The sequence below is a fragment of the Doryrhamphus excisus genome, linkage group LG15 (assembly GCF_037039965.1).
Source record: "Doryrhamphus excisus strain RoL-2023G ecotype Guam linkage group LG15, RoL_Dexc_Guam_v1.1, whole genome shotgun sequence".
Taxonomy (NCBI): domain Eukaryota; kingdom Metazoa; phylum Chordata; class Actinopteri; order Syngnathiformes; family Syngnathidae; genus Doryrhamphus; species Doryrhamphus excisus.
The window spans coordinates 1,316,028-1,329,343 of NC_136371.1; the positions used below are offsets into that span (position 1 = coordinate 1,316,028).

General features: G+C 40.4%; 1 protein-coding gene across 10 annotated transcripts in view; it reads left to right on the top strand.

Annotated features, from left to right (window-relative positions):
* Positions 1 to 13,316, top strand: part of LOC131104915 (membrane-associated guanylate kinase, WW and PDZ domain-containing protein 1-like) — a 75,902-nt gene that overhangs the window by 4,691 nt on the left and 57,895 nt on the right. The window lies entirely within an intron of this gene.

Genomic DNA, 13,316 nt, shown 5'->3' on the forward strand with positions numbered 1-13,316 from the left:
CACACAGGGCGTGACAGGTATAAAGACAAATCATATGTAGTATTCTGGTCGCTAGGTGTTAGCAATGACTTGACTTGACATTACATTACCTTAAGACTGCATGAAGTCACCCATGGCAGGTGGCAGAGTGAAAACAAGTTCTCCCGTTCCATGTGGAAGTGGTACGTTTTGGACAACTTACTTTGTCCTTCTTTCCCATTTCCTTTGAAACCCTCTGTTAAGTTTAAAATAGATAGATTTTAAAGCCAGTGTGATTAATTCACTCACTGTACAGTGTGATTAATTCACTCACATATGCGCCTTCAAATAAGACGGGTGCAGGTGCAAAAAATAAAAAAGGAACATTCGAACATTTTTCAATATATAAATGTCTCCACCTTTCTCGTGTTAATGCTCGATGAGGTACAAGCTAGCTTGTACTGCAGTTGCACTTGCTAACCAGCTATGTTATCGATACCGGAACGATACAGGAAAGATGACTGTTCTCTGTGATGGAAGTGCTGCTCCACTCATGCGCTAAAATACTTTTCTTTCCGTCCGCATGCATCAAAACACCGGTTCAAATTCCCGGGAGGTGTGCCTTAAAAAAGAAAGCGAGGAAGTGTTTCTTTCCTCATACATTTTACTCATCAACAAGCAGTCACGAGAGGCTTGTGGCTGGAGCACTGCCCCCCCCCCCACCATCAGTCAAATAATTAGAGGCAATGGTTAAACTGAGAAAACAGTAAATTCTGTTTCATTCATTTCTGATTGCCACCATCCAACTTCATTTGATTAACAATGGTAGTACATTGCGACATTCATTCAATGTTTTACCATATTTCCACTGCATTTCAGTCCAGCTTCAGCCTTCAAATGGCTGTCATGTTCATTCTACATTTAGAGTTCTGTACCTTTTCAAATCATTTCAGTCTGCACATGACTGCACCATTCTTGGAAAAAAATAGCTCAGCACTGATGGTGGTTTGCTAGTTTTGATCCTGCTTCTTCAGTATGAAATTTAAAGAGCATTGCAGAGAGAGGCTTTTAAAAGCAAGTGACAGGACTAACATGAGAAATAGAAGCAAAGCAGGGAAGTATAGGGCGGAGGAGAGGGGGAAGGATGCGACCGCCTTCACTGACAGCCAGAAGAAGAAGAATATGGAACACAAAAGAACACATGGAGAGGGAACCCTCACACCACAGATTTTCAATAATATTCAGGTCTGGGGACTGAGATGGCCATTCCAGAACTTTGTACTTGTTTCTCTGCATGGATGCCTCAGTAGAATTTAAGTTTAGGGTCATTGGGCTCTAATTTTGCAGACCCTAATTTTGTCGCCAATGGGGTGTGGCCAGCACACTTTGCAAATTTTGTGTGCGACGCAGCATGGCGCACCTGCGCCTCAGTCCATCCCACCGCCGCAAGTGGAAGAGGGGGAGGAGAGAAAGGGGCCTTAACTAGGACTGTGCCTGTGGCCTTTCATTTCATCTCTTTGCTTCTCAGAGTGGAACCTGATCGCTAAAATCGCGAAAATTATCAGGGATAATTATGACCGTATTTAAAAGAATAGTAGATAGAGTACTCCTGTTATGAGGATCTTTGGCTGGCGTTTATTTTTTGCAGTTAGTCCTTTAAAAACCGGAGCATTTAAAAAAATAAATAAAAAAAAGCATTTATTAAAAACGGAAAAATATATATTAATATAATATATTATAATATGTATAATAAAAACATGATTTTGCTTCTTCTATACCCTACACTTTTCAGTGCTTTGGTTCCGGTTTTCCACAAGAAAAGCCCTAATAAAACATTCCACTGTTCCCAAATATCTTAAAAAATCTTAATATGAATTTTTTTAATAAAAAATGAAATTAAATCAAAATAAAGAAAATCAATAAATCAATAAAATAATAATAAAACAGCAAAACTTATAACATATAATTAGTGAGTAGAATTTTTTTTTTCAGATTCATATTAACAGTATTAACAGTTATTTAACCTTTAACATGAACATGAATGAAACTTAGCCATTTTACCTAATTAGCAAGTTAGCATCGTTACATCTGGGAGCAGCGTCATAACTGTCCGGTGTGAACATGCAGCTTTAAGCTGTCATTTCTGGGTACACGATACCACACAGCATCCATATCAAACATATCAACTTTCATATCAAGGTGGGGGGGCCTCAAACTAGCATCCTGCGGGCTGCATTTGGCCCGCGGGCCGCAAGTTTGAGACCCCTTGCCGTAAAGGATTTTTTGGCTTCATCCCCGAGTCTGTTAAACATCGCGATTGTTAATTAGATGTCCCAGAAATTAGGCTTGAGGTGGTATTTTCTGTTTGAGATTGTCTGAAATTCAAAAGCGATGTGCCTCAGTAAACAAACAAATGGGAAGAAAAACTCAGTCACGCACCATCACTTCATTTCTTTCTGAATGTGCATTGACCTACACAAACACACACACACACACACACACACACTTATCTGTCTGCTAAGTCACAACGCCAATCAAGCCAACACACTGCAAGCGTGTTCTGTATCATGAGGATAAAGTGAGCTTTAAGCTGTGCTCCTCGTAGCTTCACACATCTGGAAAGGATTACACACCATAACAATTTTTATTTTTGACATGAATCAGTTCTATTTATGGCATGTTTCTTTGGGTTTTGTTCATTTTAGTAATTGTATATTTACTTAAGACTGGTGTAAACATTTAAATGTAACAAAGGTCCTCTGTCGTCAAGGTTAAATTTTACAGGCTTCACGATATTTATTTACAGGAAGTATTAACGACAGGATAAAATGAAAGCTAGACAAAACATTTTTATATAAAAAGTAGTCGAGTAGAAAGGTTAACCGATCCTTTGAGGCTTTCTCGTGCGGCTCATCCCTCTCCCCCCAACCCCTCCTCTGTCAATCTCTAGAGATTCAGGTTGCTCATAAGCCCTTGAGAGGCTGACCTGATCCAGTACGCTTTACTAGTGTATAAAACGCTTTGCTGTATGTACGATCATCATGACATCCTGACACTAATGTCCTCACAGCTCTTTAATCTGAGAGAATGCTTCTTGTGTGCCAGCAAAAACATAAGTCATGTTCGACTCCCAACTCCACATTTTCAAAGACTCGACAAAAGTTGGGTTTCGTCATTCATACTCAAACTTTTACCAGGATTGAGTTCCCACAAAAACTAGGGACAAAACAAAAAACAATTCTCAAAACGATCAGTAAACAATCAGTATTGGTGTCGGCCGATATCAGTTCAATTTGGGGGTCCTAGGATCTGGTCTCTGCTCTTGTAGATGATGATGTGTCTGATGGCTCCATTACTTGCATCTGAGTGTGAAGCGTCTGGGATGAAACTCAGCACCTTAAAGTCCGAGGAATGTTGTAAAAACGGTTCCTTTGTGATGTCACAGAGGAGCGAGCATGGCATGGCTGTAGGCAGTCTCTGCCTTTCCACGAGCTCTGCTTCTTTGTTTACTTGCTAACAATGTCTCGACAGGGAAAGCCATATTTGTTTACAATTCCTGAGGACGCCACCATCAGGCACAAGTGGTTGGAGTTCCTGATTCCCTACCAGTTAAAGAAATACATTCTAAAAGAAATACATGAAAACAGCGGGAAGCATGAAATCCAAAAAAAATACAGCTGAATAGGCGCAGATTCAGGAAGAACCAGAAAGCTTTCTGTGCAGGTTATTGTCTGTAGCTGCTCTATAGGAGTCCACAACTCAATACAAATGGCCAAATAAATTGCATAATAGGCCCCCTTTAAAGGGAAAAGCAACATTTTGAAATGTGTTTTTATTTAAAGCAGATTCATTGATTAATCCCCCCCAAAAAAATCAACCGATTGATTGGTTACTAAAATAACAGTCATGGGCAAGTCATTTTTGTTTTTAATGTAGAGCCCTGTATATGTACAGCTGGAATTCATTTGCATAACGCCCATTTTTAACATTCACTTTTTTTTTTGTATTGTCACGTCAAGGTGAACGTACCTTGTGCTTCCACTCTGGGCATTGATCGGTATTAAGCTCGAATTGAAAGCATTGTTTTGTCAACAAAATATTTCCTCTACCTTCAATGCTTTTAAGTTGGGCGTGATTGGCGTGTTGTACAACAGGCATAGTTATGTCCGACTGTCATGAGCGCGTGAGTCTGCCAAGCCGACGTTGCGTACACACGTCGAGCGCAATCCGACACATGCCTCTGCCTATAAGATCAGCGGCTGTGTATCTTCCAGCTGTTATGTAGCGTTGAATTAGCGTGAATGGAATATTAATGCATTTAAATTAGATTAAATGAATGTGACATAAGTGATAAAATATAGCACTTTTCCAAACCTATTGAGGCTGTTATGGCTATAAATTGTCACTACAGATAGCATAATTAGACCAAAACATCATCACATATCAGAAAAGGGAAGTCTATTTTTAAAACTGTCGCATGATAAAAGCTCAATATGTCAATGTGCTTTTCCTCGATGCTCAAGCAGCTATAAAGAACAACATAAAAAACTATGTTTCCTATTCTTTTAAACCTTGTTGTGTGATCGCCTGCTGGAGGGTTTTTGTGACGTCAGAAGGGTCATTGTAGTATTTACACTGTTTTATGAAAGTAGCACACACATCTTCCTTATTTGTTGTTGTATGGTGAAGTCAACATGTGAGATATTATTGACATTTATATGCTGTATAATATTACTCTATTCTTGTAGTTATGTGGCAGTTTTTGCAGCAAACAAATTTTTCGATGTTCCACATTTTGGTACGCAAACAAAAGATTTAGTCGAGTACTAGTACTAGTACTTGTGCTGGGCATGATAATACAGTGGATGACTGGGCAGCCACACTGAGAACAATTGTTAGGTCGAATTTGAGGATATTATTTTGATTATTATTTTGTTAAAAAAATCATCACATGACTGTACACCACCTTTTATTAATTAGGGGCAAAGGTTAAACTTTGGCACAAAGCATTTTAGTTTGGCTTCAGCTCATTTCGGTCAAGGTTGTTACCAAAACATATGGAAGGAAGTTCCATAGTCATAAGAAGGCAGGGGGGAAGTGTCCACAGGTGGGTGTTGGCGGAGACGGCAAACAAGCAGCAGATCGAATCCGGTCTGATTTTTAAAAATAAGCCAATTTGTGGAATTTAATATGGTTGGGAAAATAATTACAAATAATGCAACCAAGTATTGCAGATTTTTTTTTCTTTTTTTACACTGCATGTTTTAGTTTTTTTTTAACAAACCTCAATTTGTGGATCAGAACAATTTGTGGTGTGATTTAGAATATATTACTTTTTAAAAAATCAAGTTCATGTATTATTCTTTGTGTCACCCTTATTTCCCCACGGGATGTGCTTTGTTGTTGAACGGAAGTGTTATTGTGTGTGTCGAGGTCACATGACGGGAATCGGTGACGAGACGAGAGGGTTAAGAATTAACATGCTTCCTGCAGCTCCTGTCCTGTTGACGGTCTTTAGAATAAATAACCAGCAGTGAGAGCAGCACTTCTCGTGCCAACTCACCGCACCATGACACAGCAGTCCGGGCATACTGAGGGGCAACTACCGCTGTAGCTACGAAGCCTCATATGTAACGTCCAAAGTGAAACAAACTTCCTCACAGTACACCACGGACATGTCTGCATGGTGGTGTTGTGTTTTCTTCTTCTTGCGGGTGGCAGGAGTCGAGTGGCAACTAGCTTTGAGGCACATTATGGTAATGGTAATGGTAATGGTAATGGTTTTATTTCATTTGAACATGCATCAGATTGAATGCATCCCATAATCAGTTCCCAGTTCCACATGTCCAAAGTAGAAAGAAGCAAAGCTTATTAAATCCTACCCCTCCATCTGGTACTTTTACAATCACTAACTGTTACATTTGTACACTTCCTGCTTTCCATAATACAGTTTAAGGTATTTTTTTTTTTAAATAATGTACCTCGTACCGAAGTACTCGGTGATATGAGCATCCAATGCCATAATGGGTACCATAGTGCGTGTCAATATAGTGATATATATAGCACATCATGACTGGTTCAAGACTCTTCATCCTTGTATTTAGCAAACATCAACTGCTTGTATTGTTTCTTGAATTGGCTCATCGTTGTGCATTGTTTGACTTCCTTACTCAATCCATTCCATAGTTTGATTCCACATACTGAAATGCTATGGCTAGCATAACGTAGTCCTAGCATAGAAGTGTTTCAAATGTACTTCTTCCCTGAGATCATATTTCTCAAGTATTGCATGACATTTTAGCTAATTGGTTATTTTTAGCCTTATGCATTATTTTTAACAGTTTGAAGATGAACTATATCAGCAAGTTGAAGTATTTGTGATTTTAGAAATAAGTAGTTAGTATGTTCTCTGTAGGCGGCATTATGAATTATCCTTACTGGCCTTTTTTTGCAGTACATTTAGCGAGTGAAGATTGCTTTTATAGTTATTAGCCCATATTTCCACACAATAAGTACAACAGTACAACAACAGCGAATTCATAAATGTCAATCATTCACTACCACTCAGAGTTCTCCTCAAGCTCTTACTCCCTCAAGTCACACAACATGTCAACCTTTTTGTCTCTAATGTGGCATTTTTTCCCTCCTCCATCCTTCGGCCTGCTCAAATAATAACACGGAGCAAAGGGAGCATACAGCACGGGTTCCTGTGGTTATATTTAGACGTGAACAGATGCAGCGCACTGGAGCGGAACATACTGCCTCTGCTCTTCTTACTATGTGCGTGTCTCTGTGTGTGGATGTGTGTTTTTCTTTGTGACTCTTCCATCATACCAGTTCTCCCATCATGCAATGCTGATTATGACTCAGCAGCCCAACAAAGTGGGTCACAATTGGCCAGGAATGCTCCACATGACGGTAAGCTTAAGCATCTACAAAGAAGAACTACTTGGTTAACCAATGTATGGTCTGTTTTAGGTGATCACCATACATGGAGTCGAACCTTGGTTAGCATCTGCTACAGTTTTTGTGTTTTTTTGTTTTGTGCTTTTGTTTGTTTATGGCTTTCAGGAATGGATTAATTTGATTTACATTCTTTGTAATGGGAAAATTTGATTCTGTTCACGTCCGTTTTGGTTAGAGTCGGGCCTTCTGGAAGGAGTTAATGATGTTAACCAAGGTTCCACCATATGTCCAGGCAAACTTGTAAATAGTAAATAGTAAAACATATCCATTAGTCACTCTGGAAGCATGACGTATTAATTGATCAAGGTGGTTGGTTGTTTTTATTTACAGTACCAAAACTTTTTGGGAAGTTTTTGGGAAGATTTAGGGAATTAATTCTACTTTGCTAGTAGGCAAAGGTTTGTAATCACTATGTGTATCTCTAGGTTATGAATCTATATATTTGGGGCGGTCTAATAGTACGTCCTTTGCAAAAAAAACATTTGTGGATGTGAATTTCTGAAAATAAAGAAGAGATGGCTACAGCTGTCAAAATGCGATTAGATTAGATTATTGATCTATAGATCAACTTCAAAATCTATCCATTAATATGAAGTTTTTATTATTTTTATTTTTTTACATATTAGTTCAACTTTTAGTTTAGTTTTATACCATTTTTATAAAAAAAATTATCTTCCAACATTGCAAAAACAAAATACTTTTCCAAAAACTAGCACCAAAGTGGAATATTTCATGAGCTAATAATACCCCTGAATAGCAAAATGATTCATAACAAGACTGATTTTTATAGAAATAACGTTTACTCAAAACACCAAACTCAAACAATCAAAACAATCATTACATGCGACCTTTGAACGGTCCTTACATGCTTGCCTGCCGCACACTTGCTGCACTGTGTTCTCCCCCGGCACCTCCCCCGGTCACCACCGTGACCGCCTGCTCTGCCCCCTTCTCCACAGCCTCGTCGGCCTCCGCCCGACCTACAGCCTTCTGGATCTCCCTCACCGGCGTGGCGCCTGCACTGTCCCGCGGGGGACACATTTGCACCGGGCAATTTCAGTAGTGGTTAAAGCCGTGGCCATCTTCTTATTGTCATACTTGCACACATACTTGCATGCATTTATGTTTAAAATGAGTCATTCATTTTGCACACAGAAACAGTACAGTACAAAAACAACAACAGTAACCTGTACTACATGAATGACAACATGGCACTCTGTCATCTAGTGGCTAGTCGCGTGATTGCATTCAAATACATACAGTTGGAGTCGGGGTGAGACGATAACAATGAGTCGTTTAACAAAATATCAGTTGTAACATTTGGTGGTGGCAGTTACTGCAGCTACGGTAAAAATCAGTTGTTTCAGTTGCATCCAGGTGGATGTTCACCTCTCCCATTCTGCCCCCTTTTGTATTTTCTTGCATCATTTGGAATTCCCTCTGTTCTAGTGACTCCAATGTTAACCGACAGGATGTACTGAGACTTACAGGAAGCTCCTGAAACAATAGAATTTACTGTTTAAACAGCCACCATTCGCCACTTCCTTGTCTGAATCAGTCATAGGGAAACATTACAACAAGAGGAAATGTGAAATACCATTAGTGGGTCGGTAGTTTCTAAGCTTTGTTGTTAGAGGTTCATTCATTCATTCATTTTCTACCGCTTTTCCTCACAAGGGTCGCGGGGGAGCCTATCCCAGCTGTCTTTTGGTGAGAGGCGGGGTACACCCTGGACTGGTCGCCAGCGGGGGCACATATAGACAAACAACCATTCACACTCACATTCATACCTATGATATATGTCTTGATGCGGTTCGAGACTTGACTTGGATTTGCACGTCTTTACATGAGACCTGGCATGAGACATAGAATTAAAGACTTGAGGTATACTTGAGACTTGCAAAACCCTGACTAATTGTAGAAGGAAACCCCGCTGCCTGTATGCACATTGTATAATGCTACACAGACAAGCGCTTTTGCTCCATGACTTACACAAAATAAACACAGTTAGGACACTGATAAATTGCTACTTCATGCTTGCTCTTCTGACTCTTCGGGCGAGAGGCGACTGGACTGGTTGCCAGCCAATCACAGGACACATATAGACAAACAACCATTCACACTCACATTCATACCTATGGACAATTTGGAGTCACCAATTAATCTAACATGCATGTTTTTTTGAAAAAACAAAACAAAACTCCACACAGAGATGCCCTTGGAGGTGGGAATCAAACCCAGGTATCCTAGATACTCTCGTTCACCGTGCAGCCCCACTTAATAGATTTTTTCTATGTAATTGTACATGTTATACATCACATTATTATATGCCGAAAGAAAAAACAAACATAATATATTTTTTCATTAATTCATTCATTTTCTACTGCTTTTTCCTTACAAGGGTCGCGGGGGTGCTGGAGCCTATTCCAGCTGTCTTTGGGTGAGAAGCGGGGTACACCCTGGACTGGTTGCAAGCCAATCACAGGGCACATATAGACAAACAACCATACACACTCACATTCATACCTATGGACAATTTGGAGTCACCAATTAATCTAACATGCATGTTTTTTTTGAAAAAACAAAACTCCACACAGAGATGCCCCTGGAGGTGGGAATCGAACCCAGGTATCCTAGATAGTGTGGCCTGCTGAAACGCTCGTTCATTGTGCAGCCCCACTTTTTTTTCTATGTAATTGTACATGTTATAAATCACATTATTATATGCCGAAAGAAACAATAAACATTATATATTTTTGATGATCATTATTATTATTATTATTATTATACATTTACAAAAAAAATGTTTCAACAACAAAGTCTTCCCTTTCTAAATGAAACTGGAAGCGTCATTGAAGTGTCACCTGGAGGTACAATTAGGTTTTCCAGTGAATCAAGACTGGCCACTGGGGGGCAGCATCCCATAATGACTTCTCTTGGCTCCCGCCGTTGCTGGTTGCTGTGGTAACGGCTCCGCAGGAAGCTGATTTGGAGTGGTGAGGCAGGGAGACACAGAGGGCAGTGTTGAGTCAGCCTCCATCCTGTGAATGCCAATGAGCAGCTGAGCCCAGCTTCTCACACAACAAGCACACTGACATGGACCAGTGCATTCATCTCTTTTTTATGATTTAATAAGGCCATCTTAATATCAAACCACGTTTCAATGCCAAGTCAATCATTGCGTGGGTATTCATAATCAAATAACCTGATTAGTAGGTAATAGCAGTGACTTGGAAGTATGACATATTATACGATGTGATGAGCTGCTTCTATTTTGTGTTTGAATTAGGAACTGTGCTCGCTTTCAAGTCTAATCATGTGCACACGTTTCTGAAAAGGTTCTTCATTACGGCCACGTTCACAGGAACACAAAAAGTGTAAATCGCTATCTCATGAGATACTATTTGAACGGGCACACTTCCTCCCTTGTCCCAAAATGAGACAGCGATGTATAACTAGATTTAAGGTTATGTAATGCTGACTGGAGGCATGGAGGATGGGCATAATCCACTTTTATTTGGGTTAAACCCGTCTCTCTCACTTTCACTCTTTCACTCTCTGTGAGGGGACAGCGGCCTTACATCTCTCGTCTGCACAATCAGGAGCTGAGGAGCAACAATCGCTGTCACACACGTCTTTTAGCCGCCAGCTCAAAGAACGTCTCAGCTCCCAGGGAACTGAAGGTCCCTTTAGAGCTTTCCGGAGTCTTGGATTTGCCCCGATGGGAGTTCTTCCATTGTTATTATTGTTTATCCAAGCTCATACACCTGTGGCCGAACTGTGTTAGTTGGCTAAGATCTGCAGCGTCAACTGTTGATGACATCATCGACGGGCAACCGGTCTGTTTCCGTTTACTAGTAAGCCAATATGCTGCTAACAAGGACGCTAAAAGTATGTCTACAGTTGGACTGACGTGGTGTATGAATTCATTCATTCATTTTCTACCGCTTTTCCTCATGAGGGTCGCCGGGGTGCTGGAGCCTATCCCAGCTGTCTTCCCTGGACTGGTGGCCAGCCAATCACAGGGCACATATAGACAAACAACCATTCACACTCACATTCATACCTGTGGCTAATTAACCTAGCATGTTTTTGGAATGTGGGAGGAAACCGGAGTACCCGGAGAAAACCCACGCATGCACGGGGAGAACATGCAAACTCCACACAGAGATGGCCGAGGGTGGAATTGAACCCTTGTCTCCTAGTTGTGAGGTCTGCGCGCTAACCACTAGACCGCCGTGCTGCCGTGGTGTATGAATTTTGGCACCAAAATACATTTTGTACGTTAAAGGGGATCGATTATGTATTGAGTTGTGGACCCCTCTAGAGCTGCTACACACAATAACCAGCACATAAAAGCTTTCCTGATCTTCCAGAATCTACACCTTTTCCAGTTGTACTTCTTTGGTACTCCTAGGTCAACACATAGTTGTTGGGGCTAAGAATAAAAAAAAATGGATGCTTCACCAACATCTCCCACGCCTTCCACACCGTGGTGCCTGTTTGGATGTGAAGGTTAACATGATTTGTTCTTCCACGTCCGCAGAGAACCGGAGCCTTTGAGGTACAGACTGCACACACCCCAACTTGGCACCGTGTTTGTGTGTGTAATCTGTGATCCTCGTAGCGTTAATCCTCATAAATATTAAATATTTGATGACTCTCTTACTGATGAAGCGTGACACCAAGGTGGCACGCCCTTTCTGCTGACTGCGCATCCCCACAGGAGATGGTTGTTCCCGACAGTGGTCCCCGTCTCGTAGAGATCACCTGAGCCGGAAAATAAATGACATGTTTTTACTGTATGTGTGCCGCGTGAAGTCATGTTATTGTATTTTTATTGAGGTGTTTTACGCTATTTTACACGTGATATATATTGTAGAAAAGGATGTACTGAAAGAACGCTTGCATAATATCAAATGTGCGAGTATTTCCACATGTGTTGTTTTTCCCTTTACAATCTGACTGCTGCTTGCCGGGTAGAGACCATAATAATGCTCGTCAGAACTGGCTTGTTGCTAGGTAACAATTACCTGACTGTGCTTTGCTTGCAGTGAGCGACACAGTTGTGTGTGTGTGTGTGTGTGTGTGTGCCGAGAGAACGGAAAAATACAGCATAGTCAACAGGCAACCGATGTCTTTGTTTTTGTTTTGTTTTTACTTGAATGTCTACTCACCTCTGGATTTGGTTTATTCCCTGTTTTTTTTTATTTTTAAGATGACGGTGTCTTTAATTTATTGTATAAAGAATGATTGTCAGCATCTATTTATAGCCCCACGGGGTTCACGCTGACAAATGCATTTTCCCATTTGCGACATTATATTAAATAGATATCAGTTTATTGTGGTTGATTTGTTATCTTCTGTATCTTTGCATCTTGGTAGTCCATATAGTCCATCTTGTGTTTTTTTTGTCTCATGGATCACTGGGTATAAATACTGATATCAAACGTGAGGATATCAGAAGTGATTACATTAGCTCCTGTCCAGAAGCACAGAGCCAGAAGAAAATCCTCTTCTCCACCGGGATGCTAACAGGAGGTCATGGCACCTCCCCCAAGAAAGGCTTGCCAGCTAGCCCAGACTTGGATGATGAATTTGGAAATCATTAAATGGTCCTAAGTGAGACCCTGGCGTGAGCGCTAGCCCTGACCATCTGGCTTCATTGTGAGTGGCCGCGCTGTGTTCGAACTTCGCCAGCAACGTTCTTGTCTTTTTATTGGATAGATGCAAAGAGGGCCTGCTAAATACAGCCAATCAGAGTCTTTTTTTGAACTCCCACCCACTCAGACACTCTTTTAACCAATTACTATAACATAAATTAATATTCAATGTACGTAGCTCTGTGATTGTACTCGTCAAGATTTTTTTTGTGACTATGGGGCCAATAACCTAGGCTGGTGTTAAACTGATAGTGGAAACTATGGAATGGATTGAGTGGATGAAGAGTCTTGAACCAGTCATGATGTGCTATATATATCACTATATTGACACTTACTATGGTACCCATTATGGCATTGGATGCTCATATCACCTCCTACTTTGGTACGGGACAAAAAGAAAATAAACAAAAAAAAGAAAGAAACTTAAACTGTATTATGGAAAGCAGGAAGTGAACAAATATAACAGTTACTGATTATAAAAGTACCAGATGGAGGGGTAGGATTTAATAAGCTTTGCTTCTTCCTACTCCTTTTGGACATGTGGAACTGGGAACTGATTATGGGATGGACTCAATTGTAATCTGATGCATGTTCAAATGAAATAAAACCATTACCATTGCCATTACCATTACCATTACCATTACCATTACCATTACCATTACCATTACCATTACCAAAGGTATAGCAGTCCTAAAAAAATGGAGGACCAACTATCCATTTTCTGTACCA